At 43.6% G+C, this 27453-nt stretch overlaps 1 protein-coding gene across 2 annotated transcripts in view; it reads left to right on the forward strand.

Annotated features, from left to right (window-relative positions):
- The first annotated feature begins 1068 nt into the window (after window positions 1-1068).
- Window positions 1069-27453, forward strand: part of PIK3CB (phosphatidylinositol-4,5-bisphosphate 3-kinase catalytic subunit beta) — an 85381-nt gene continuing 58996 nt past the window's right edge. Inside the window, exons 1-2 of one of the 2 annotated variants that reach the window (XM_031505654.2) lie at window positions 1069-1368; window positions 17512-17680. The gene's annotated coding sequence lies outside the window, so the exon portion shown is untranslated. Of the gene's footprint in view, window positions 1369-17511; window positions 17681-18838; window positions 18894-27453 lie in introns of those variants that run through there. The other variant, XM_077785562.1, reaches the window with a different exon arrangement.

A 27453-nucleotide genomic window follows, 5' to 3' on the forward strand; every position in this document is an offset into this window, starting at 1 on the left:
GTCATCACCTCCCCTCTGAGTGATCTCACACCTCGTGGGAGGTGTGCTCTGGCAACTGAACCACAGCTCCAGTGAGGCACCACTTCAAAAACAACGTTTTGTTGAAAACAAAAACATAGTAGGTCTTGGTGTTTTTAGAAATTAAATACTAGACCAAGTGAGGGCCTTTAATGCGAAGCTTTATTTTTTCCACCCCCCAAAGAGAAAGACACAATTTTCAATAGAAAAACACCATGAAGGGATTTTTTTTACTATCCCTGGGCAGCAGTTCCTAAGATCCAGTATTAGTGGAGGGATGAGGAATGAATGCAGTCAGTCTTGTCCATTTCTTGCCGTGACAGCATCCATGAGTGAAGCACTGACTGCCACGTTGTCCTGATGGGGCACTCTCTTCCCTAGGAGTGGGTGGATGTGTAAAACTTTCTGCTTTGCCCCAAAAGTCTGCATGCTGCAGGTGGATACTGCAGTCCTTTCATGCCTCAGTGGATTTGGTGCTGTTTGCACACCAGTTGCCCAGTTCCTAGGCTAGCAGAGCAGTGAGCAGTCAGGTTCATTTCTCACACTCTTGAGGTCTGTATTGGAGTTTTTTGGCTGTGGAAGTTCTGCAGGGATGCTGTGTGCTGCCCCAGGTGCTGTTTCCAAGGAAAAGCGCCATGAATGGGTTCCAAACTTGATAACCATGAGTGTCCTGTTGTACATAGTGGATTTTATTTCTTCCTTGTGTAGTGGTTGTCTAACTTGGCAATGAATTTTAGCCAAATATTTCTGGCTTGTCCTTCGGGAATCACATTAAAATCTGTCAAACAGTGTGGCTGGGAGCCTTTCTGTGCAGCATCTGGGTATGAGCAGTACAGGAAACAGGATCCTGGCAGAAACAAACCTTGTCTCTGAAACATTGTGGTTTCTCTAATGAGATCAGTTTGCCACCTGCATATCTCTGGGGTGTGACTATTTTAGAGATTTTGCAAGCATATAAACAACCTTCCTCCCTTCCATCTTTTGCTTTATTCTCCATTTCCTTCTCTTCCTCTCCATCCTCTCTCACAGTGTTGTGTCCTTGCAGACGCTCCTTATTGCTGGTTTGAGGTGAGCATTGTTTCACAGCTATGAAAGAGCTTGCGTGTGAGACAGAGGCCTCAGGATTTCACAGCACCCCCTGAGCAGCACCATCAGCCAGGCTTTGCAGCACCCTGGTTCTCATCTCTGACTGCTGAGTGTTGGTGGTGGCTCAGCAGAGCTCAGCTCTGGAACCCTGACTGCAACATCAGATCTGCTTCTCGAGGTCATGAGCAGAGTGGACTTCAATGAAGAGCTGTGAACAGTGAGGCTGAAATTCCCCATTGAGTCTGTGATCCAGGAACTCAGAGGGTAATGTTGTTATTTCTTATTACCTTTCATGGAAATTGCTCAGATATAAGGAATTTATGTTGAAGGCCTAAATATTTGGGATTACACTTTATATTTATTGTCAACAGTCAAAACAACATTGGCACTGAACTTCTGTGGGAAGGTTGTGAACTATTAATTATTTTCAGTCTACTTGGCATAACATGAAGGATTATTAACATAACCAGTCTTACAGGTGATGATAAATTCAACAAGCATTATTTCTACTTTTTTAAGAGGTTGGTTTTTATTCTTATTAATCTTTCACATAGATGCCTTATTCCAGCTGACAAAAATTCCTTTTAGAGCAGACCTAAACCTTGTAATTTGCCAGGAAGTTAAGATATTTATTTAAGATAATTTTCCTCTTAATTTAGCAACCAGGGTTTTCCTTTTATCTTGTAAAAAGAGAAACATTGTGACATTACCTCAGTTCTGCAGACCTAGCATTAAATTCTGTTTTACCAATCCATCTTAAGGGGAAGAACTTGTCTGTTAAATCTTTGTCTTCTCCTTCAATTAAGCACTTCCCTAGTAGGCCAGGAGGAAAGTAGTTTTCAGTTGTTTCTATATATTTACCTTCAATATTGAGTGTAGCACCCTGAATCACAGAGGTCAGCCTGGGAATGGCCGTGAGGCTGGTGAAGGGCATGTGCAGATTTTGGACTGCTGCTCTACCTGCAGCCTCCCGTGCAGGTTCCTGACAGCTGACCTGGTGCTGGCAGGGCAATGGGAGCACTGAGCTGGGAGCAGCTGAGGTTCTGTGGCTCTGGCTGTGCTCTGGATAATGTGTATGACTGTCCTGCTGGAGCACGGCATCCAGGCTGAAATGAAAGCCCAGCTGAGTGACCTTGCTGGTTTTACTGCCTCCACTGCATGTGTTCAGGGCATTTCCAAGCATGGACTGCTTTGCTGTGCAGTACAAAACCATGCTGACTCCAACAGTGTCCTGTGGACTCAATGGCATTTCAAAATGGAGCAATGAAATATAAATTCATGTGAAAGCAACATGCCAATGCAAATACCTGTTATATTGACTGAAATGTATATGTGAGAAAAGTTAGCCTTCTAATAATCTAAATAGAGAGAATTTGTGTGTGTGTGTGTGTGTGTGTAGGAAAGAAAAAATTGTCAGTGTTATTTTTATTAACAGTAAGTATATTTATCTTTTTCCCCGGTGAGCAAGTGTTGAGTGTGTACTTGTAGTTAAAGGAAATTAATCTGGTTTTGCTTGTTACCCACTTTGTCTGGCACCTCAGAGAGTGAGGGTCACTTCCTATGGTTGGAAGTACTCAGGCTGTTTTTATACTGGGAGCACTGCTCTTCTGGTGAAAACACACCTTTCAGTACCCCACCCTGATAGCTCTTTTATCACTGACTTGCTGGACTTCCCCTAGTCTAAACAAAGCTTTGGTGCTACTATGTGTGTTAGTTGTTTTTGTTTGAGACACAATGTTTTTTTGGTTTCTCTGAGAACTGCCCTGTGTCTTTCTTCTGATACAGATGGTTTTGTGGTGCTTGATGTCATCCAATCACAGCATCACAGGATGGTCTGGGATGGAAGGGACCTTTCAGAACCTTAGAGATTATCTAGTTCCAACCCCCCAGCCATGGGCAGGGACAACTTCCACTAGACCAGGCTGTTAAAAAAATGAAATGAAATGAATTTAATTTAAATTAAATTAAACAAATAAACTATCATGAAAAATACTGTTTATACTAAGCTGAACTTAAGCACAGCCCTAGTGCTCAGAGCAGAGTGCAGGACATACCCTACAAGCACCTGTGTTATCTTCACCTGTCTCTAAGTCTTTTGGCTTCAATTAGACAGACAGAAATGTGTAGCAATGCAAGTAATTGCTTATATCCCTCTTTTCAACATGCCTCCACAATTACAATGCTGCAGACAAGTAAATGTCAAAAAGAAATGCCTATTTCTTTTCTTGACTTTTAACTGAAGTAACATTTCAATGGCAAATAAATATCCATCCTGGCATTCATCTTTTGTGGTGTGGTCCAGTGAGTAACAGTGTAAACTGTATTTAAACATAGCAATTACAGAGAACAAAGGGATGGCTGAGGGAAGCTGGACATGTCTATGCACATTACCCGGCTCTTTCAGAAGGCAGCTGCGTGTCCTCTTAACTTTGGTTCCTAAAATACAGATTGGGATGAGTTTCCTTTGCGCTAATGCTCAGCTTGCAGCAATGGCTGCTTCCTCAGAAGGGCTCAAACCATCCTCGACACTGTAGGGAATTTTCTTAGGAATGACCTAGTGACTTCCTAAAGTCCCCTCTCAGTTTTTTTACTTACATTCTTCTTTTCAGATTTTCAGCTGCCTGTTTTACTTACTCTGTGAGACAGGAACACGGAAATCCCATTTTTCTTTCCCCAGCTGCACAGCCAGTGTGTTACAGTTCCACCTGTGCTGGCAGGGATTTCCTGTTTTAGAAGATTAATTGGAGTTGAGAAATTCTGAGTTCCTCTAAAAGAAACGATTTTTCTTTCCTGTGTGGAAGGGAGATTGCAGTGTTCTGAGGCTGTAAACTTGTTTAGACCCACTGATGTAGTAATTGGTACCAGTTAGAGATACTGGCTGGTTTCAATTCTGTTCTGTGACATCAATGTAAATCTAAGCAGCTGCTGTTGCTCTCTTTATCTCTTTAGAGGTGGTTGTTCTTGCAGGAAGAGTTTTTTTGTCCAGCCAGAAGTTTGTCTCTTGCCCTCCCTTCTCTCTGAGTCAAAAGGCACTATCTGTATTGTACTGTATCTCCAGAAATTATTGCCCTGGTTGACTCCAAAACCTTAATCCTGCAAGCAGAAGTGGTTTCTACCATACCTTCCCAGTTTGGATGGCCCTAAGGATTCACGTGCAAACAGTTTTCACCTGTTTTATGTCTTCTTTTTTCCTCTTTTTTTTTTCCCCTTTTTCTTTGCCCCTTGTTGAGGTGGTCAAATGACCAGCACTTCTGCCTCACCCACTTAGCTTATCCTGCTCTAGTTCCAAAGCCAGAGGGTGAGGAAATGGCCTTTTTGCTTGGGAATTTTGATTTGCGAGTTTTTTGTTACATGCCACATTAAATTGCTTGTTTCTTGCCTTGCTGTGAAGTGTATTTGAACATCACTTGTTAAGGAGGGCTGGAGTCTGGCTTCATGCTCACTTTGCTTCTTTGGGGGAGGCAAGATGGGACATTCACAACTGGCAATTCCCAGATTTCCAGAGTGGCAGATCTCAGGCTGTTCATCTCTGAAGCCAACACAAGTGAGCCCAGAGTCATGGAGCAGGATGTGCAGAGAGGGGTGACAAGGGACAAGGAGGGACAAGAGGAGGAAGAGGAATAAAGGGGACAGTGTGTCATCTAAAATGAATAGGAGAACATGGGGAAACAGGAAGGAGTTCATGAGGGATGTTGAGGTTTCTGATCTTGTTTCTAATTTAGGCATGAGCTATAAAAATGTATGTATTCATATATTTCTCATATGACTTGCTTTGAAGGCTAGTAAGATTCTCCATGAATAAAACTCTTTGTTCCTCTCTCTGACCTGTCTCATTTAATCTTTTCAAACAGTTACCATTTAGCAGCAACTGTAAGAAGATATTTGAATTGGTCTTCTGATTCCACCCTGGCCCCCAGAACCAACACAGCAGTCAGAGGTTAATGAGAGCTGGGAGAAATAAACAATTTGGGTTGTGTGTGCCACAGATGCAGAACCTGCTGGAGATGGCAGGGCAGCAGAATGAGGGGTGGTCCCAATGGACTTTCAACAGACCCCATCAAACCCAGATGTGGCATTGTTGCCTTGAGACTACTGTGGATTTCAGACTAAGAAAGAAAGCAATTCTTAATAAACACTTGGGAAATACTATTCAATAGATTTTATTTTTCCTCCCCCTTCTGTTTCACGTCAAGGTGGAATTTTGGCCACAAACCAGACTTTTGTGGGTTTTTTTCCACTGTGTACTTAATCTCATGTCGTTTTAAGGAATTAGATTAAAATATGTCAGCTTAGCTAAAGAACATTTTTTTCATTTGATGTAACAAAAATAATTTGATAATTATTTCAAAATTCTTGCTGACAAAAATTGGAAAAATAATTTGACAAATGACCTCTGCTAAATACCTTTGTAAAGGTCACACTCAGCCAGTTTGGAGGAAAAGCATGGAAAGAAGTTGAGCTAAGGTAGTTCTTTAATAAATTTTCCTTTAATATCATTAACTGGACATCAGATAGGGAAAAAAAAGGACAGCAAAAAGATGAATTGGAAACTTTGGAAAATCATAATTAACTAGATGGAAAGACCATAAACAGATGGCATGAAGTGGAAAAGGGCAAAAGGCACAGAAGCCAACATATGCTGGGGGGCAGACTGGCTTGGAAAGATTGACTCAGCAGGATTTCTGTGTGTGTGAGGTTACAGGTGGGGGTATGTGGGAGCAGCCACTGCAGACCCAGAGTGCCAAACACAGCATGATTTTCTGGGCATTAAAAAGGCAGGTTGCTAATTAAGACACTCGGTGTCTGTCAGAAAACCTGCATGAGGCAAGCACAGTCACTGGGAGCTGGCAATGAACCTGCCATGCATAAACCTGCCAGGCAGTGATGCCAGGCAGTGATGCCATGCAGTGATGCCAGGCAGGGATTCCATGCAGGGATTCCATGCAGGGATGCCAGGCAGTGATGCCATGCAGCGGTGCCATGCAGCGGTGCCATGCAGCGGTGCCATGCAGCGGTGCCATGCAGTGATGCCACGCAGCGACGCCATGCAGCGATGCCATGCAGGGATGCCATGCAGTGATGCCATGCAGTGTCCATTGTAGTCTTGTCCTGCAGCAGCCTCCAGTGACCCTGCTGTGTTTGGGTAGCATCACCCAAAACCTGTCCCTGATGTGCAGAGCAGCCATTTACCATGACACACTGCAGTGTCACCTGGAGCAGCACATCCCATCGGCCCGAAAGGCAGGGACAGAGCCCGTTTTTGGGTAAGGCCAGGGAGCAGCAGTGGTGCTCAGCTGGGCTCACTGCAGGCAGTGCCACAGGTGCTTGAGCAGGTGTGTTTGAGAGGTAAGAGTGAGTCAATCATCTCAAAAGGATTTATTTAAAAACTTTTTGCCCCAGACAAGAAGTGCAGCATGGGACACGGGCTTGTTCTCTTAAGCTACGCTGCAGAAGCCCTGGCAGGTACATCAGAGCAGGGTGTGGAAAAACCAGTGTTCAGAGTCCCACGTGCTGCAAGGGACAGCCCCTGCAGGAGCTGTCACCGGCTGCAGGAAGAAACACAAAGCTGCTTTTGTTGAGTCTCCCTGCATTATCATTCTAATTCGGCATTTACACAGTCCAACAGCCCCACTTCTGTCAGATACTAAGTAATTAGGATCTGTTCACATTTTTTTATCTTTTGAGGGAGGCTATCATCTGATCTTTACCAGCTTGAAATAACCAGCTTTTTAATAGAGTTCGTATGGCCAAGGCCACTATGGAACTGCATGACTGTTCCCCCAGCTGTTGTTGGAGGGGATGGAGAAAAGAGAAAACAGTAAAACAAAACCGTGCTGTTTTTCAAGGCATATTTTATGGATAATTTAGCTGAGCATCATCAGTTCTTAGGTTTGAAAATTATTAAGCTACAAAGTGTAATATCATGTTCTTTGATAGCAAACTTGACGTGCTGGAACAGGACCTTGTTTTTCATATCTGAGTGTATTTATTTTTAAGATATATCTGTGATAATGACAATTTAAGATGTGACTAAGATTAAAAGAGGTGAAGTATGCATCTCTCTAATACTTTATTCTGACTTTGTCTGAGGAATATTTAGCATAAGAGCCAATATTTAAAGGTTAAATAAACATCTTTAAGTTAAAGTATCAAAGGAAAATACTATTGTTTAACAATAGTGTTTTAAGAGGTTATTTTGGATCTGTTATATGAAGGAATTAGCATAGGATGGTCTGGAAGTTTATAGGTGCTATTTCATAAATTGAGACTTTTTTCACTGGGATGTAGAGATTTCTTTTCCTGAACTGTTCCAGGTATTTGCTCTGTTGTTAATGGTGCGTCAGAACAAAGGTGCTTGAGAGCTGGTACTTGATACTTTTTTTTGCTGTTTTGAAACACCTGTGTAGTCCTCACTGTAACTGAGTCACCGTAACTGAAAATTGCACTTGACAAAAGGAACTCTAAATGTAATTTAATGGCACAGTAAGGATGTCCTTGAAGTTTCAGTTTCAATGACTGAGTGCTGGTGTCCATTGAGTGGGGCACTAGAAGGCTAGGAATGATTTCTGTAGGATGCTCTCCTGTGATGGCCTCACGTCACAGCCCAGCTTCAGGAGCTGTCGCAGGGTGAGGCCTAGGTGGATCCCTGAGCTGACACAGGTATGCCCAAGTGCTCTGCTCCAAGATGTGTGGGTGAGCACACAGCAATAAGGATGCAGACCTGTGTGCAGTCAGGTATGGAAGCATTCCCATATGCCAAATGTCTACAGCCTGTCATCACCATCCAGTCTTGGCCTTCCAGCTGGATGGGCATGTTCCCAGCTCCTGGTGGGATGTGGGATATCTGCAGAGAGGGCTGGGAGGCTGCTGCTGCCAGACGCTGCTTCATGGTGTGTGACACAAACTTATGGTGTGTGACAGGCTGAGGTCTGGCATTTCTTGCTGTACGGAAAGCCAAACTGCTGTGAAGTTGGAGGAGGTGTGGATTATCCTCATCTGTATGTGTGTGCAATGTGCACACCAAGGAGTCCTCTCAGGAAAGCCCCTCCTGGCTCTGTATGTCCTGCTTGATCCCACCTGCTGCTGCTGTGGAGGCTGTGGCAGATGCCTGCCTGTTCCCCCGGTCCTCTTCCCCCATGCCTGTCCAGGCAGGAGCTGGGTAGCACAATTCTGCTTTGGGTGGGTGGAGGGGAAAAAGGACAGTGCAAAAGCATTTCCTTTGCTGTCATCACATTCCTCTCTGCACCAGGAATTTATACCTGAGCTTCAGTGCCCTTAGTGCTCTGGATGAAAAATAAAGAGCTTTTCAGGTGAACTTTTCAGATCTTGAGAGGTCTAAACACCACTGGTCTTTCTGAGTATCTGCTTAGTTCTAACATTTTTAGAAGTCTGGAAATCAGTAATTTTATTAGTCTTTCATCAAAAAAGGTTATTTCCCAGCATAAAGAAGAATCAAGGCTGCAGTGAGTTACCCTTTCCTAGGAAAGCAGCAGTGGCTGCCCAAAGTTTTCTCCAAAGGTGTTTTTGGAGGGTTTGGTCTTTCCAGTAGTTCTTCTGTGAGGGAACTAAAAGCAGCAGGGAGTAGCATTTGGAAACCCTTCTTCAAATTGCTCCTTGCTGAGCACTGGCATTCCTGTGATAGCTGTAATGCAGTCATTACCCATCTCCGGAGCAATCTTCTGAGCAGGACGGGCTCCTTCTTGCATGGGTTTTGCTTTCTGCCTGTCCTGATTAGCCCAGACAAAAAAACCAGCATGTATCAGTTCCTGAGAAGTGCCCAGCAGTTGTCGTGTAACTGTGACCTGATTTTGCCACAGTAGGTGTAGTCCCAGTTCCCATACTCTCCGTGATCTTTGAGCAGTCACTGGTGCTGATGTTGCAATTGTCAGACAGAGATGGGAGGCCTTGCTGGTGGGAGCTGGGATGTTGCCATTCCTTCTCTTCCAGATGTGTGAGATCAGGCACAAAAGGCTGCTGCTGTAAGCAGGGGGCAGAGAAGGCTTGGAGGAGGTTGTTCACTGGCATTTCTGCTTTCCATTTATTGCCCAAACAGGAGCATATTTCTTATTAATTTCAGTGACCTGGATTTAAATAGTGTTTCGTGCTGCTGGTGTCAGATCCTCAGTTAGGCTGCAAGTTCAATTGCCAGGAAAACAATTACGGAAAGGAACCAATCCAACTCAATCCACAGCTCTCAGCCCCATGCAGTTAACAGACATCAAATGAAATAATTTATACTTGGAAAAAGTTATAGAAAATCCATGAGGTTATGTGGTAGTAGCTCTCTGGCCACAGAGAGCAACACACAACTTTCCCAGATATTGTCCTGGCGAAGGCTGTGAGAAGATTAGAGGAAAGAATGATACATAATTCTTATCTTTACTTGTTACACTTGTAAACATGTAGAATGTGTTATGAAGATTTGTTTAGCAAAGGGTAGTTTCTTAATTAACTAATAGTGATAGTGTTTGGATTCAAGGACCAATTGGGTCCACTTGTATTGTGACTGTAAGGGCAATAGGTCCTTGATAAATATAGTATAATAGAGTGATTGATCAGCCTTCTGAGAATCATGGAGTCAATACTAATTATTACCCCTTCAGGAATGCCATGTTACAACAAGGTTACCTTCTTACATAACAGCTCTGGTCAAACTTATTGCCCAGGAATTTTTCAGAGTGGAATTTGGTGTTGTTCCCTGGGAGTTCCTTGGATACTTGACCCTAGGTCAGTCTCTCCTACAGAAAACCCTCTAAATACCAGTGGAAAATCCCATAAATTTCCTTGGGCAGTCCTCCCTTGGGTCTAATGATTCTCAGTCTCATGGAGGTGATTCAAGAGCCCATCTGCATCCCAATGGTATGATTAACCATGTCCCCTTTTGGTCAGTTGGCTCAGAACTGCCTTTGCCCCTGTTGTGGAGTGTCCCAGACAGTAAAGCAGATTGAAAATATAACAAATTGAAAAGAGCTGTGGGTCCCCTTGGGAAAAGATGTGAAAACACATATTCTCAAAATTGGGGTGGGGAACACTGTTGGGCAATGCACAACAGGAAGACAAGGCTCGTATAAAACATCCTTGGTGGGAGAGAAAACCCCCAGCTTGCTCCCATTGGAATTTGTCATCTGTTCCTGAGAGTATTACCAGAAGGGCAATTCTCCTGAGGCACCAGCCTTCCCCAGTGGAGGGTGAGGCCAGTCAGAGGCTTTCAGAGAAGGCCATCTCTGAGAGGGCTGAGTTTTCAAGAGGTTTAAAATCTACTCTGGAGATGGGGCACGAGGAAGATTACCAGCCAACCTTTGGTGGGAAGTGCCTCATTAATAATAAGCTTTAGGTGCAGGAAAATTGAGGAAGATGTTTTTCCATTATCACAGGGGGGAAGCAATACCAGTTAAGGCAAGGCTTGCAGCAGAAACATTTACTGGAAGTGTTTACATGTTACTTAATACCTTGACATGCATTATTCAACTTGTGTAATATCAGCTGGGGTGGAGCAGGGAAGAATGACTTTGGCAGCAGAATTTGTTTGCTCCCTATGGAATATTTTCCTGGTGGTAGCTACCTTCTTTGGCCATGAGATACATTCCAGGAACAGAAAAAGTGTTCTTGAGCCACATTTTTATGAGCTGCTGGAATGTGCTCTGTTGTGAAGGTGACCTAGCCTTGTCCAGATGTCTGCTTCTTCTCTGAGCACTGCCACCGTGTCAGTCTTTCTCCAGAGTGGAACAGAACTGCAGAAAAAGCCCCCTGTGAGCCCTCTCCAAACAGGAGACAGGGCACTGAAATGGGTGCACTTCTCCTTCTGGAAATAAACCCCACCTTCCCTCACAGGGGGAGGCAGCAAGTGCACTCTCCTGGGCAAGCCACTTGGGCTGCAGCTCTCCTCGTGTGCCTAGAGGACTTTCTGAACTGCAGCCAAGTGAGCTGTGCCTTTCTGGGGAAAAGGCAGGCAGAGTTCTGCTCACATGAGCAGGCTGCAGGCACACCGTGAAGGAGAGGAGAAGGAGAAATAGGCTGGGGAGCGTGAAGTTCAGCAGGCATCTCTGCTTCCCTCATCCACACAGACAGCAATTTCATGATTCACCTGCTGGATGATTTTGTTTTGCTGACAAAGCTGTGATAAACAAAGACTTGCCATCATTTGCATAGTTGTTTAATCTAAGGGCATGTGACTCATAGAAATGAAACTTTCAACTTGTTGTGATATACTGCCAGGCAGAGTGGGTGAAACACACAGCTTTTGATTTGGTTAATCAGTACCTGGAAACTTTGTAAAAAGTGATTCAGCACAAAGCTTGAGTTTCCAAAATAGTAAGGCAAGCTTAATTTCTGCTTTTGAAAGGAGTAATAATATACTTGAACTCCTATGCTGCAATATTTTTTTTTTTTTGCAATGTCATCTTGCCAGACTTAATAATTTTAATTCTTGTAGACAAAAAATTAGGATGATGCATCTGTAACTTGGAGAAGCTGTCTAAAATATAATTCCTAGAAATAACACGAGTCTTCCTGATTCAGGATGACTGGATCGTCTAGCAATGAAAGGCTAGAAAAATGTATTTTTAAAAATGTACTGGCATTTTAGGAGTATTCCAGGAAACTCTCCTGCACTGATTGTACAGTGCCCATTATAACTGTGCTCTGAAATGTTATTTTTTCCAAGGATGGGACTCACGGCTCTGGATTATTGGAAGTTCAGTAGAACTTTGAGATTAAATTATTTCTGTCTGCTGCAGCAGGGAACTGAACATTCTTGCTTCTCAGCAATTTCAATGTGTGCTTGTGACTCTGTTTGCACTGATTTATTGTAGGACAGTTTCACAGAAAAATAAACGTTGCCATTAGTTATACATTAGTTAGTATTAGACTTGAAACATTGTTAATAAGACATCTGTAAATGCCTTTTGGAAGCCCATCTGCTATATATATGTATTTTTGGTAGTCCTTTTAAAAATAGAAACTCATCAGTAGTATTAAAATTACAACACAATCACCAGAGGGAAGTTAGAATCTAAGATTTTAGACAGAGATTCAAAATAATAGTCCATTTGTAGTTAGAATTGTTATTTTTGAGGAATGATGATGTATGTAGTTATTTATCATTTTTTCTAGTGCTTACAGATTTTTTAAATTTCACAGCTTTTGTAGTTTGCCCTGCTGTGTAGGTATAGTGGTGATAAGCAATGAAATTATTATTTTGGTCACATTTTCCATTGGCTAGTGAAATGTTAATGCAGTACCTGTGTCTTATGGCAGCAGCAATATACCACATTTGCTTTTATCTCTTCCTTGGGTTTGCACATCACGTGTAACTTGTGTGAGGTGAAGAAAGATTTGTGTTGGAGCAAGTTTTTCTTGATTTGCAAAGTTACATGGTCAAATTCTGAGGTGATGCCCACTGTGCCCTTCAGGTCAGTAAATGTGTTTGACCCAAATGATAACTACATCAGTGTACTTGGAGGGACAAAGACTCTGTTTTCTCTCTTGTGGCAGTTCTGACAAAACAAAGTCTTGCTAACCGTGACTTACACCATTGTGGCTGGACAATGATGTCCTCTAAGAAAACTTGACAAAACATCAGTTGAAGGTCTCCTCAAGGTGAAATTCTGAAATAATACAGTGTTTCATATCCACAGTCATTAAAACGTGTGACAGGCTCAATAGTGTTCCTAATCATTGCTGGTTTTCACAGTTGTCACATCTGCTCTGTTATCAGAATTGCCTTAACAAAAAGGCCAGCTAGAAAATAAATATGCAAAGAGGCTGAGAGAGAGATGGATTTCCTGTAATGAATCTCTTTCTAGTCTTTGCCTCTGGCTGAGAATAGTAATATGCTATTAACCCAAGAGATGTAAAACATGCCGTGCTCTGCTGTGCTTGGAAGGGTGTCAGAAACTCCTCCTGTGAGGATGAGAAGATATTTTATTGCTATTCCAGTTGTTGGTTAGCCTAATCATAGTAAGTGTTTCAGAAAAAGGGAACTCCTTGTGAAGGCTGATGTTTGATTTTGGTAATTAGCAGATTGCAAAGAGGGGCTGGTAACACAGATTTGTTGAGGCAGGAGGAGCAGCTGTTACACTTGAAGTGCTGTCTCACACATTACAACCTGCTGGACATTGAAGCCTATTTTTAGTAAAAGAATAAATAAGCTGGCTGTGCCCTACTTTTTGTCAAAATGTGTCATGGGATCTTTGTATTTGATTAGAAAAGTTGGTAGAAATAACACAAGGGAACTCGGTACATCATCTAAAAACTGCCATTGCTAACAATCCAGTTATGTTAATAAAATGTTAATATTGGTTGAGTTCAGGCCCACAAAGTAGGCAGAGGAAATGTTAGCTGGTGGGAGACTTGTCTGTGTGGGCTGTGAGGTTACACGTGGACAGAAATCCTGTTCTAGTAGGCATTGGCCTTTTGGATGAAAAAATTTGTTTTGTGTTGATGGAACTATTTTTTGCAAAGCATGTGTTAGGAAACTGGAAAAATGAAAGACTTCATAGAGTTATTTGTATATAAAGGGCGAATATAGCAGGAAAGCCAGTTGGCCACTTCAGGATGCTGTTGATTGTTGTAAAGGCCTTACTCTTCCTAATTCTGAGCAGTTTTTTTAATCTTCACTTGCTGGTACAGATGGAGGTCCATGTACTTAATGAAAAAGCGGTCTTGTAAAGTGTGACCTTACCCAGAAACCAGAACAGATGCAGAAAAAGATACATTGACTATGGTATGGAATTAGTGACAGTAAGTATTTTCAGTCAGTTTCTCTATAGATTAGTGCTATTAAAAATGTGCTGCTTTATTACAATAGAGTTTGCATAAAGCAATCAAAATGCCACCATTTCAAAGTGCCTGCCTAGGAGCTCCTACCCATGGGTTTCTGTGCTTTGGAAGCAATAGGACCATGTGTCTTCTGGCTGTGGGTTTCCATGGTGGGTGGAGGTTCAGCTCCCAGCCCTTCCTGCCACAGCTGCAGCCTCGGGGCAGAGGGACTCTGCAGTTCCCCAGCCAGGGCCAGGTGTGGGGAGCTCCAGGGGAGCTCTGTGGGATCACCAGCACAGCCAGTGCTCCAGGAGAGCCCTGATGGGGTCAGACCTCCCTCCAGCTCAGACCTGCTGTTGCTCACCAGCTCACACAGCTTGTCTGAGCGGGGAAAAGCAGAGAGAGCTGAGCCCAGGAGTTCACAGCAGGGCTGAGTCTGCCCTGGTGGATGCATCAGCTGACTGCTGGTGCTTCGGGTGCAGCACAGCAGCCTGGGAGGTCAGGGAGGTTGAGGAAGAGGCCCTGTACTTAAAGTGGCTCGGTATCACTTAAGTTAGGCTTAATATTTTAAAATAAGTGGCCTCAGACATGGAGTTCAGTGGGGGGAACAGAACAGTGAAGTGCCAGGATGGTGCCAGGATGCTGCAGTTGGATTTGAGGGGCTGCTGCAGCTGGCAGAGGGCTTTGCCTCTCTGGTTCCTGTATGCTTTAAGTTCTCAGAAAACTTTTCTAGTGAATTTTACTCATGTTAAATAACTTGGTTTAGCAAAGCACTGTTAAAAGCTGCTTGTTCTCTCTGCAGGCTGTTGTTCCATTAGCCAAAGGCAGCATCCCTTTCTCTGGTACTGCTTGGGCTGGTGGCCACTGCTGCTGCTGCTGCTGCTGCTGCTGCTGCTGCTGCTGCTGCTGCTGCTGCTGCCCCTGCACGGGGCCAGCTGAGACACCAGGGGCAGCTCTTGGAGACAGCCAGGCAGGGCATGGGGACCACAGCACTGCCCGAGCACCTCTGGGGGAGCGTCATGCTCACAGCACTGAGGTGGTGTGTCCTGCTCACAGCACTGAGGTGGTGTGTCCTGCTCACAGCATCCAGGTGGTGTGTCCTGCCCACAGCACTGAGGTGGTGTGTCCTGCTCACAGCACTGAGGTGGTGTGTCCTGCTCACAGCATCCAGGTGGTGTGTCCTGCCCACAGCACTGAGGTGGTGTGTCCTGCCCACAGCACTGAGGTGGTGTGTCCTGCTCACAGCATCCAGGTGGTGTGTCCTGCCCACAGCACTGAGGTGGTGTGTCCTGCTCACAGCATCCAGGTGGCGTGTCACCCCACATCCCTCACCATGCCATTAGCACTTCTCCATGCACCCTGAGAGGCCCTGGTGGCAGTGGCCAGCCTGGATTTCTCAGGCTGGGCTGTCTAATGGCTGCAGAGATGGGGAAGCTCCAGGAGGTTAACTTTCATTTATCAGCTGAACTGGTGCAAGACCATACCATCTTATCCTGTCATACCATTTCTATGTGTTTCAGTATTTTAACCTAGGGCATGAAACCATGTATTGGGAATCTCTTAGCATTTCCCCTACAGGACATGAAATATAGTCTTTGACAGTTAAATCTGATTCTTGGGATTTATTGTACTAAACACATGGTTTGAAATAGTCACAACCAGTATTATTCACTTGTTTAATAACACTATTTAAATTTCAGTGATTAATGACTCTACCTTCCAAATGGTAACAACCTGCTACTTTAGGGAATAGGGGACATATTTTTTCTAGTCTGGATGAAGGAGGGCTTTCAAAGGGGAGATGAAAGTTTTGTTAACAGACAAGCTACTTTTTAAATGTTACAAAGCAAACTGGCTTTCCTCTAGTGACTGCTGAGGAGAGTGATATGTTATTTGTCATACACAAGATGGTTTAAAGCCTTTTATTTGGACAGCAGTAGGCAGCAAGCTGGCAAAGGGATGACCGTGCAGTGCAGTGACCATTATTCTGTCTACTATTGATCACACAGTTTTGAATATAACTTTTTTTTTTTAAGAAAAGAATTAGTGGTGAGAGATTCTTGTGCCATTCTGTATTCACCAGAAAACATTCCCGGGCTTTACCCAAAGCTCATTTGGTTTGTAGATGTTTCCATTGTATCACAGTTTTGGACAGTAGCAAGTTGCTATAATTTTTTAATTTTTTAAGTTTTCTAATGAATATTTTCTAAGCCCAGTATCTCCTGCCCAGTATTTTGCTGTGTTCTGTATCATTCTTCTTTAGATTTATTCTTTTTTTTTTTTTTTCCTTTTCAGAATGGCTTTTTCTGCTTCAGGCCAAACATCTTTAACATGGCATTTCCACTTGCCTTTTTCAATGTCTGGGTCTGCTGTCACAGTTCTGTGATGTTTGCAAATACAGAGACAACCTAGTTCCTTTCTTCTGACCACTGCAGTGACACAGGATTCAAAGAGTGTAAACCCAAAAAACTGAAAATGACACATTTTCAAGCAACCAAGAATGTGCCCTAGGTGTACAGCTGTTTCACATGCAAAGACATGACTCAGATCCAGCCTTTTCAGACAAAGCCCTTTCATTATACTTCGAACACATGCAACAATAGCCTGGGGGGCAGAATAATGGAACATTTGTTGTTTGTGAAGGGGGGGTGGGAAAGCAATCTAAAAATAAGGAAATTGAAAATTAAAATTATATTTGAAGTCTGGTGGGGTTTTTTTGCATTCCACATAGGACATTAAAATGTTTCTTTAAGATGTTTCAAGGCAAGTTCCTTATCCGTGTCACACACTGTCTGTAACAACTCCATGTGTGACAAGAACATAAATATCATGCAAGCTGATCAACTGTAATCTGAAATATCTTAATAACTACTGACTGAGATCTCTTTATTCCCCTTGCTAAATCCTGATATTGTATTTGAAGGCATAAAATAGAAAATGGAAAGGAAATTTGAAATCAGGGATTCCAACCCTGGAGAAAAAATTGGCATGGTCAGATTTCACTGAAATCTATTAACAGAAATTGTCTATACAAGACAGTTTTAAAGTGCCTGGGGCTTTATGTGTGATAGACACCTCAAGGCATCATTACTCAAGTGAAAAAGGTGGCAGTACAATAAACAGGTTTTGAAGGCTCTGGATTGTAGCCCTCTGTTCAGTCCAGTAAGTCATTCACATCATACTTGGCTTATGCTTTGCAAAGACTGCACTGGATCCTGTAGAACAACCACCTAATCTCACAAGATCCAGTGTGAATAGCTCTTTTTCAAGAAACGTTATCAAGCCTTTCCAGTCACAAACCCATTTGTCAGTGAGGCCAACTACTGAGCCAAAGGTTCAGTGTCTAAGCCAAGACTATCCGGAATATTTAATGTCAAAACCACAAGTATCAGAATGATTTGAAAAACTGCAGATCTCGGGCTTTTTACACTACTGGATTTCATTAATGCCTTATTTCTTCAGAAATATATTTCAATTGCAATGTAAACTTTATACAGAAGAAACAAGTGGCTCGACATGTTGAACTAAACATTGTTATGTAGAACACGATCCATTTGTATGAGTGGCACATTTGCCTGATAAACCAGTTTCATTTGAAGTCTACTTTTTTTTTTTTTTTTTTTTTTTTTTTTTTTTTTTTTTTTTCAGGAGGAAGGGTGATCAAGGGAAGTTACTTCACTCTGTGGTGTGAGGTAGCAGCATGATGTTCAGGAGCAATGCCTGTGGTACTGAGCAAACTTAAGGAACTGGTTAAAAGCAGGAAGGGGAGCTGTTAATTGACACAGGATAGACAGGCTGTGAAGGCAACCGACACACGGTAGGCAAGATTTCTCATTAACTTCTGCCTTCCACTGAGATTTGCCTAGAGGTAGCATTTGCATGATCACCATGCAAAAATCCCATTTGCTGAAGTAATAGGGGAGATCATTGTCCTTCCCAGACATTTCCAGTTAATTGATGTTGTGGTTGGTTGGGTGGTTTGTAAAAAACAACAAAACATTTCCTAGATATTTTCTAACCCAAATTTAATGGATTTCTAGTGCCTTGAGAATCGACAAGTGAAGTTGAGGAAGTAAATCCATTCCAGTTTTCAAAACTGGAATAGCTGGAAAAATAAACAGACTAAAATAGACAAGCTTAATGATACAGCATGATTATTAGCATAGGGATGTTAAAATATGCATAATATGATCATACTCTGTGGACAAGGATGTGCTACGCCTCGCCCTGTGTTCATTGAAGGCGGCAGGAATGTTGCTGCTGATTTCAGTGGGTGGGGACGGGCCCGCTGCATGCAAAAGTTGTTTCATTACCGGTTACATTCTACCTTGCCTTCCTTTGATTGCTTCTTTTAAGCCTTAGGAAACCCCCTTTTCCAGGTACTAGTTCCCATGGAATTATTCCTGACCGCTCGGCACCGAGACTCTTGAAATGAGGACGTATCGGTGACTTCATGGGCAAGGCAATAGACTGCTGTAATGGGCTTTTCCAGCTGATTGCCAGAAGGCGCTTCGGGAAAGGTGCTCTAGGACGAGCCTCTGCACCGTGCCTAGGGCGGCTGCCCCTGCTCGCAGCGCGACCGGGGGGTGCGGAAGCGGCTCCGGAGCGCTGCGAGTGCGAGCCGCTCCCGGGGAGCGCCGGGTGGCGGAAAGCGGAGCTGCGCGTCCGTCCGCGGCCGGCGGAGCGCTCCCGGAGCGCCAGGGGCGGCTCGCCAGGTGCTCCGCCGCCCGGCCCGCGGCAGGCCGGGGAAAGGCGACCCCAGCCCTGCCGCCGCCAGCCCCCAGCGCCGGCCGGAGGCGCGGCCGGCCCGGCCCTCCGGGGAAGGGGAGCGGCCGCAGGGGCGGGACGCGCCGCGCCATTGGCCGCCAGGCGCGGTTCGATAGCGAAAGCCCGGCCCGGGTTGGCGGCGGCGGCCCGAGGGCGAAGCCATCGCCTTGGTAACCCCGGCGGAGCGAGCGCTCCCCGCTGGCTCCAGCGCCGCCGCGCTGGCTGGGGCGGCGCGGACACGGCGGCGGCCGCTGCCCGGGCAGGTGGGCGTGCGGGGCGGCCAGGGGGGCGAGCACGGGGCCCTGCGGGGCGAGCAGGGGGGGCCTGCGGGGCGAGCGGGGCTGGCCGTGCCCGGGCTGCGCTCCGAGCACGCCGGGACGGGGCGGACCGGCGGCACCGCTCGGTGTCGGTGTGGCCGCGGCGGGGCTCCCCTCGCTGCCGGCCCGCTGCTGGCGGTGCCTCCCCGCCGCGGGCGCCGAGCTGCGCGGGAAGAGCGCTCCGATCCCCTCCGCTCCGCTTGCGACACCGCGGTTGCTCAACTGCGCGGGCGGCCCCGCGCCCTCTCCGCGCCGGGGAAGGTTCCGGAGGGACGCGGCCGTTTGGGGCGGAAAGGGGCCCGGGGCGGCCGGCAGGGCCGGGCTGGGCTCGGGGCTCCGGGCGGGCGCCTTTGTGCCCCACCGCGCCGGCAGCGGCCCCGCAACAAGTGCCCGGCGCGGCCCGGCCCGCCGTCCCGCTCCGGCCCGGGTCACCTCTCCTGCTGCCGGGCCGGCGGCGCTCGGGAGGGGCCGGACGGTCCCTGGGTGCCTGCTCCCCACGAGCGTTCGCCGGACAAGCTTTGCGCTCTGCCTAGGCGGTTTTCCTATTTTATTTTTTCCCGAGCCGAGAACTGTCTGTGATTGCTCTGTGAATTTTAAGTGGCGTTTCTATTACTCGATACTCCCGGTTGTTTTCAGCTGGGTTTCTGAGCGTTGTTTTCCTTGGGAACCGCAGGAATTTGTATGGCGAAGCAGTATTTGGAAAATGTGTTTGCAGTCAGCTGCTCGCGCTGTGCAGGGCGGCGCACGGAGCGGTGACTTTGGCACTGCTGTCGTCGTATGCTCTCCAAACAGACAGCCACAGACGAGGAGCTGCTTCTCTGTAAGGGGGGAATAAATCTTCATTACTCCCAAAGAGTTCCTGAAAGAGAAACGGAAACCTCTCATGCCAGACTCGCTGGTTTGTCTAGCTGCAACATATGTGTGCTTAGACTCATGCTGGACACTGTCCAAACTCCGGAAAGCTGAGTTTTTTCTTGGGGTGTACAGAGTTTTTTATTTGTTTTGGGTTGGTTTTGGTGTATGTTTTTTTCCCTGAACTTTATGCACTTACAGTCTTTTCTTTTCTTGTCACTGCATACACCGAAGTTTCGTTCATTTGGAACTGACAAGTGTAGCCATAACTGCAAATATTAGGTACGAAGTCTGTGCTGCCGTTGTTTTGTTGATGTTGAACTGCTTTCAGGCTTAGGAAGTTCCTAAAGCTGGAAGCCTCAACAGTGTATAATTTATGTTTTCAGGACCATAATTCAGGGTTTGAAGTGAGAGGAATGTATGAAGAATGTCAGAGAAATTTGATTGGCCTGTGTTTTGCAGTATGAGCTAGGGACTCCCACAGCTGTATGCCTTCAAAGATTAATTAAAAGGTGGAATAAAACTTTAGATCATGCTTGCTTTTAGGAAAATTGCATATAAAGGAATATTGAACATCCATGTGCTTGGCAGAGGGTTGTGAAGTCTAAGGAATGCATTAAGGCTGGGAATTAATCAGCTCATCTGGAAACTTTGATCTGGAAGCTTCCCTTCAGACTGATGGTGATTTCCAGGTTTTGGGAGTTTCTTGCCAGCAAGCAGTGCTTTTCAGGAGAGTGGGGATTCAGGAATGGATTACTGTACAAAAATTCTTTAGTAACTGGTTTACTGGCCTTTTAAGAAATAATATCAGGGATATTGGTCACATCAAGAATGTTTTGATCTGTATTGCCTTGGAAACATGCTTTAGTGGGGGTTTTAACATTGATTAAATGTTTGGGGCATTTGGTTTTTGGTGTTTTTTTTTTTTTTTTTTTTTTTAATAAAAAAGACCTCATCTATACATGGTCTTAAAATAGTTTTGTTGTTTGTCTATTTAAGTATCTATTTTTCATGAGTAAAAATCACTTCCGTTCAGCCAGGTTTCACTTCCTTGGAATATCTGATGTCATGAGTTCACTGGTTCTCCAATTGTGTATGGACTTTTGGCAGAACTCCAAATTCTAGTGTAGGAAAGCCTTCTTAAAAAAAAAAAAAATTCTTTGACTCTTGTGAGGTAGTGAAGAGAGAACATGTCCTGTTCCACTACTCCTTTCTCTTTAAAGTTTGCATATGTCTCTCATATGCTCTATTTTGCAAATAATTTCAACCCAAAATCCAGTAAAAACCTGATTTGTTAGAACGCTGTATATAAGGGGAGGGTGCAGAGGAAGGAAAGTTGTTATTTAGAAGTTGTGTGGAAATGCAGGCTGATGTTTTGGCTGTTTACTGCTGTTGTGTTTCAGTGACCAGGGCACACAGTTCAAGTAGTTTAAGTGCTTTTTCACAGATCTAAAGATACACATGGAAGTGTTGCCCTTGGTTCTCTAAAGGTTGCCATCAGTTAACTTACCTGAAAATAAATGCAGGGCTTGTTGGGCTGCAGAATGTGATGCTGTATTTACTTATTGGTTTAGCTGGACTTTCCGACTTGCCACTCTTGGGAGCGTTTCCCAGCTGGCAGTTTCTGTGGAAGCAGTCCAGGACAGAAACATCTTAAATAAGCATAATTCACACGAGTGCATAGAAAAGCTTGCTTGTTTGTTTTGGTGGGGTTTTTTGTTTGTTTGTTTTTAGTGAATGTGTGTTTTCCTCAAAGCAATACTCTTGGGCTGACACACATGGTGTTACACACTGCCTCTCAAATCGTTTGCCTCTAAGTATGAGGACCTCGAATCGTGGAGGCCAGAAGTTCATACTGATTGCTTCAAATACTAATGCCTGAGTGCATGAAACAATTGGTTTTGTGGCAGTGTTGTTAGTGTCACTCGGGCGCGAAAGTTTCAATCTGCTTTGTTTTGATAATTAAATCAGATCTGGGGACAAAGATCATCTTGTGTTAGAAATTTAACTTTTTTTTTTTGTAATTTATTTTAGTAGTAGCTAGTAAGAAAAAAATTTTGGTTTGGGTTAAGGTGTGTACTTACAATCCAGGATGAACAGCAGGTAACCTTTGAAATAATCACAATTCAGGGAACCTTCAAGGTGAAGGGTAGGTGGATGTGGATAATGCCTGGTACTTTGTTGGCAACATCGACCAATCTGTGTTAGTCTATCAAATTTACATGCGTAAATCTTTTTATCCCAGCCTTTGGTGGAAGGAAATTCAGGAATGCGGTTTCATTTACATACATTTGGAGCTGCCGAGGAGGCCCTCATGTGCAAATGCCCGTGGATCTGTAGGTACCAACATAATTGAATTTACATACTGGCTTCAGAAGATTAAAGAAACAAAGAGTGACACCGAGGTGTCAAAACCAACTTCCTTTGAGAAGTGGGATTGGGCAGTTCTGCTTCCCCACTGATCATTTGTGTGTGTGCATTGTTACTGGTTTGATTTTGGCTTCTTTTCTGCAGCCGAAGGTTAATCCCAGCTGCTGCAGGGCACAGGCTTTCAGGAGCTGGTTGTACACAGACTGAGCTCCGGCTGTCCTCCTACCTTTGCTACTGCCCTGCTTTGGCTTTTGGCCAAACCCTTTTCTGTTCATTCGAAAGGAAGAAAGGCAGTTGTAGCAGTTTCTTACCTTGGGTGCTCCTGATTTAAAATGGTGAATTAGCAGAACTCGGGGGTAATTTTGTGTCCTTGGAGCTACATCTAGGTATAAGAAGTATGTTTAGGATTTACTTTTAAAAGAGCATAAGAATTAGGAGTACTGTAACTTCCTCCTGACACAAAATACACAAATTGCTACTCACAGCTTACTGTTGGTTTTTTTCAAGCTCTTTAAACGTCAATTTTTCATACATAGCATTGCATTAAATTTTTGCTATGAAATTGAATTGTAAAGGGTGCTTTTCTCTTTCTAAGATATCTCGCTTTTGTTTGCAAAAGTAGTTACTGTTTTTTTAAAATATCTTTGTGAATTCATCAAATATCTTAAAGGAACTTGATCAGAGATATTGAGGTCTAGTTTTATGCTTCAGTAGCTCAACTTAATATGCTGCTGTAAAAGCTGAACAGTTGTACTTCCCCTATTAGGCTGATAAATAATCTTTAATACTTCACTACTGGCAATTCTTGTTCCTGTTTTCCAGAAATTGTGATGATTTGGAGTAAAGGCTGTGTTGGGGGTTTAATTTTTGTGCTGGTGTATGATGTTATGTTTTGTCTTTGCATTAATTTAGTTGTAGGGGGAGGAACAGTGACAGCACTGTTATTTCTAATTTCTTTTTATGAGACAGAAGTAATCAGTGTGTTCTCATTGCTGTCTTTTTGGAGTTCACTTTTAGGGGCTACTAAAGGTTTAGGTTGATTTTAAATTTCTTTTCACAGTGCTCTTCTGGGACTTTTCCCCGCCATATTTGTTGTATGCAAAGCAGAAAGCAGAGGCATTACTTTGGAACTAATGGGCAGTTTTAAGTGTACTCCATTAGAGCTTGCACTGCTTGCTCTCCCTTTAGGTCATTCCTGTCCTCTCCTTGCCCCCAGGCACCATATATCCACTGGCTTTAAAAAAAAAAAAACAAAAAACCTTTGTGAGAGAATTCAGAGGTGAACTGGAGAATGTAAGTTTGGAGTTGGCCTCAGGTGGCAGAACGTGGGCAGGAGCTCGTGTGGCTGGCAGAGGTAGATAAAGAGTTCTGTGGAAGTCATGTGGGTCCCTGTGGGGAAAGTTGGCTGTTAATAAGAATTTGTAAAAATATTGCCATGCCTTTACTTGTATTGTACAGTGTTGCTATGAGGTGTTTGCTAACTTTTGGTGTTTCTGGAAGTCCTTTGTGAGCACAGAAGGTATCAGGGCAATGAAATAATTAAAAAATAAGCATAAGAATAGCCAGTTGTTTATGGAAGCTGTCATGTGGACTGTACCATTAACTGACACTTTGAGAAGCTCAGTCCTGCTGTCAGGTGGTTTTGTGGCAGATCTAATGTGGAAGACCTGCTAGTGTGCAGCTACAGAGTATCAGAAGCAGTTTAAAAATCAGAATAGGTAGGTGATTTGGAAAGCATTGTACAAAATCTCTAGAAAATAGAATAACTGGTAACATCTTTTAGTCCTCAAGGTTCTTATGGGAGCTAATTCTTGAGCAGTACCTTTTTTATCTTTGGTAAATATGGTGCTTGAGAGATTAATTTTAATATTGTTGCATCATTTTATTTTCTAACAAGCAAAAGTAACATTTTGAAACATGCTGTTATTTTCACTTAACAATTTGATGCATATGAGTATAGAATGTTCACAACAGAAGCATATGAAGCCTGTGTGATTTAAAAAACTGATTACATTTGTGTCACTACAAGTAACAGCCAAAAAACCCTGCTTTTGAGTCCTGCAGAGGGATGGCTTTCAGTCAGTGGTGTGGGCATTGCTGTTTAGTTCTCCAGAAGACTGCAGGTTGGTCTGTAGTTGGTGTGTACAAACCATTGGTACAGACACAGCTACAGGGGAGAACCAGGTAAACAAAGGCCAGTGTTGCCAGCCGAAACTCAAAAAACCAAGTACAAAGTTGACCTGGTAGAAAGAAGCACATAAAATGTTATTTGAAAATTGCACTGGGCACTGAATGCCCTCCCTGCTTGGCTTCATGTCTCAGATTCCTTTTCTGGTTTTGAAGAATACTTTGGTCCTTTTGCCTGTACTCTTTTCCACTTCATCTAGCTTTCAGTATTCCCAGCCTTTTTACTTTTTTGTTTTTCCTTGTACAGTTTGGCACTAAGTTTACTACTTTTGGTTAGTCCTTCTCCCCAGATCCTCCATTTTTCCCCTCCCAACACTCTAATAATTTGAGTGTGTTAACCATACGTGACAATGTTATTTATTCTCTGCTGGTGTTGAGTTATTTTTTGCATTTGGGGTTTTTTGTAGTTTGGTTTTGGTTTGTTTTGTTTTTTTTTTCAGTTCCCTTTTTGACTTAAATAGGTGTTGCTGAGGAAGGTGAGGCCCTTGAGATTTTCACACCACACGCACATTGTGTATTGGAGTTTGAAAGTCACGTAGGCTTGCATTTTTGTATTTCTGACCTTCAGTGCTGAGCATCCTACTTCGTTTCTGATACAGGGAAAAAATTTCTGAATTTACTATTTGCTTATCTGTATGCCCTGCTAAGGATGCAGTTGAAGACATAAGATATTTAAGGAGGATTGTCCAAGTTCTAACCAGGAATTCTCTAAACAAGGAAGAGTTAGTGCTTGTGTGAAGACAGCAGTGACAGAGAGACAGTGCAGGTGTGTGCTGTCCATATGGGCACGGCAGTGGCAGCCTCAGAATGGGAGCAGGCACAGCAGAGTGCTGGTCCTGGTACTAATTCATGGAGATGGACAAGACTGAATCCACAAAAACAAGTTCAAATCTACTGGGAAATAAAATTTGAAATGTAAAATCCTAAAATGATTTGGGTGAGAAGGTTAAAGATCACCCAGTTGCCATGGGCAGGGACACCTTGCAGTGTCCCAGGGTGCTCCAAGCCCCGTCCAGCCTGGCCTGGGACACTTCCAGGGATGGGGCTGCCACAAGTTTCTTTGCAATTTTACACTCGGGTAGTTTAACAACAACCTGAAAGGAGGTTACAACCAGGTGAAGATCAGCCTTTTCCCAAGCATGAGAAAAAACTGCCTCAGCTACACCAGGGAAGGTTTAGATTGGATATTAGGAAACATTTCTTAACCAAAAGTGTTATTGTAGCATTGAAACTGCCAGGGAAGTGGTGCACTCGCCTTCCCTGGATGTGTTTAAAAGATGCGCAGGTGTGGCACTCGGTATGGTTTAGTGCTGGGCTTGGTAGCACTGGGTTAAAGGTTAAACTTACTGTTAAGGGTCTTTTCCAACCTAAACGATTCTGTGATTTTATTCTGTCTTTTGCCAGTGAAACTGAGGAAGAGTGGCTTGAGCCACAAGAGCAGGAGGTGAAGAACACTTGTGTACTTCTGCTGAAGTTTATTTGCTTGTAGTAATGACTGAGGGGTGTGTGTGTGCAGAAGAGCTGTCTTGTTTCTCTTTTCATGGGAGGAATCTGTGGGGAATGCCGACTGGAAAGTGAGTAGTAGTTTCTGAAGCCTCTGGAGTGAAGAAAAACACCATTAGTCTGGCAGATTGTCAGCAGCAAATGGTACATTAATTTTGGCACAAAACTTGCTAGCAAAAATAGAGGCTTTCCTTTCTGTTGTTAATAATAAAAATGAGGAGGGACTGATTCTCTGCTCGGTAGCTAATATTGTTCTGTGTTTTAGTATCCATGTAAGACAAATACATTGCGTTTGACAAAAGTCCTTTTATATTTTATTAAAAATAATAAAAAAACACTTTATAATATACCAGTTATTTGCATCTGATTGCATATCTAGCTTTAAATAATTTTATAATGCTATAAGCTTTTATAAGCTATGTGCAAACAACTGCAAAATTTCCCATGTGTTTAAAAGTAGACATATCACTCTTTAGATGTGTAGAATACTGACAGTCGTCATGCTAGACCAGTTTTACTTCCCCAGCACTTTGGAGGTTCTTTTTTACATGTGCTACTAGTGATAGTAATGTAGGCAGATAATATTTTTTTAATAGAGATGTTTATTTACACTTGAAGTAGGTGACCTCTAGCTATGTTGATAATTTTAGTAAGCTCAGAATAATGACCTAACTTTATTTTTATCTGAGTAATAATAACAGCAGCAACATTTTTGTTTACTGAATTGTTGCTTTTACTGTTAGGATACCATTTTTTTATACTCAGTGTCATTCTGCACAAATTAGAGTCCAGCTAACATGAATACATAACAATTGTTTATTTGCATTCTGCAGTCTGTTCTGATAACTGGGAGCTCCTGTTCCTCTGGGCGCTGTAAATAAATCTGATGTGTGAAGAGTTGCAGTGAGAGGGAAGAGCAGAAAAGTTCTGCATAAGAAGGAAAAACTGTTTAGTAGAGTTCTTCAATAAAAGCAAGTTCGGCAAGAATGTGAGGATGTAACTCAAAAAGTTGGAAGAATGTTAAGAGCACAATTAAGTATTTTGCTCACAATTTCTTGTAATGAGTAGTCATGGAGATCTGCAGCAGCTGAATGCATATATTGGGTGCTGTCCTAATTTCTGTCACTGCAAATATGCTGCATTGCAACTCACTTTAGAGTAAACCTGCTGGGCACCACAAATGACAAAAGTCCTTATCTGTTTCTACATTTTGAATAAAGAAATTCTTTCTGTGTATTATTTCCCATACTCCATTTGGTTTAACTGAAAAGCTTCAGCATTAATTTACTTGGATGAGAAATACTGTGAGTGAAGCACTGGCTGGGGATTTGTAATAATTAGATTCTATTTCCAAGTGTGTCACAGGCTCTGTGTGAGTTCAGAGACATTGGGTTATCCTGGTGTGTTTTTATCTGTGCATTGAGGGTGAGCCTGTTTCCTTTCTTTGGTGTCCTTGCATGGTAAACTTGAATTAATGTCCTTGAACAAACATAATGGATGTGATGCTTAGGGATGGGCCTGGCAATGCTGGGAGAACAGTTGGACTCGATCACCTTAGAGGCCTTTGCCAACCTTAATGATTCTATGTTTCTCT

This window comes from Lonchura striata, chromosome 10, assembly GCF_046129695.1.
Source record: "Lonchura striata isolate bLonStr1 chromosome 10, bLonStr1.mat, whole genome shotgun sequence".
In the NCBI taxonomy this organism is placed as follows: Eukaryota; Metazoa; Chordata; class Aves; order Passeriformes; family Estrildidae; genus Lonchura; species Lonchura striata.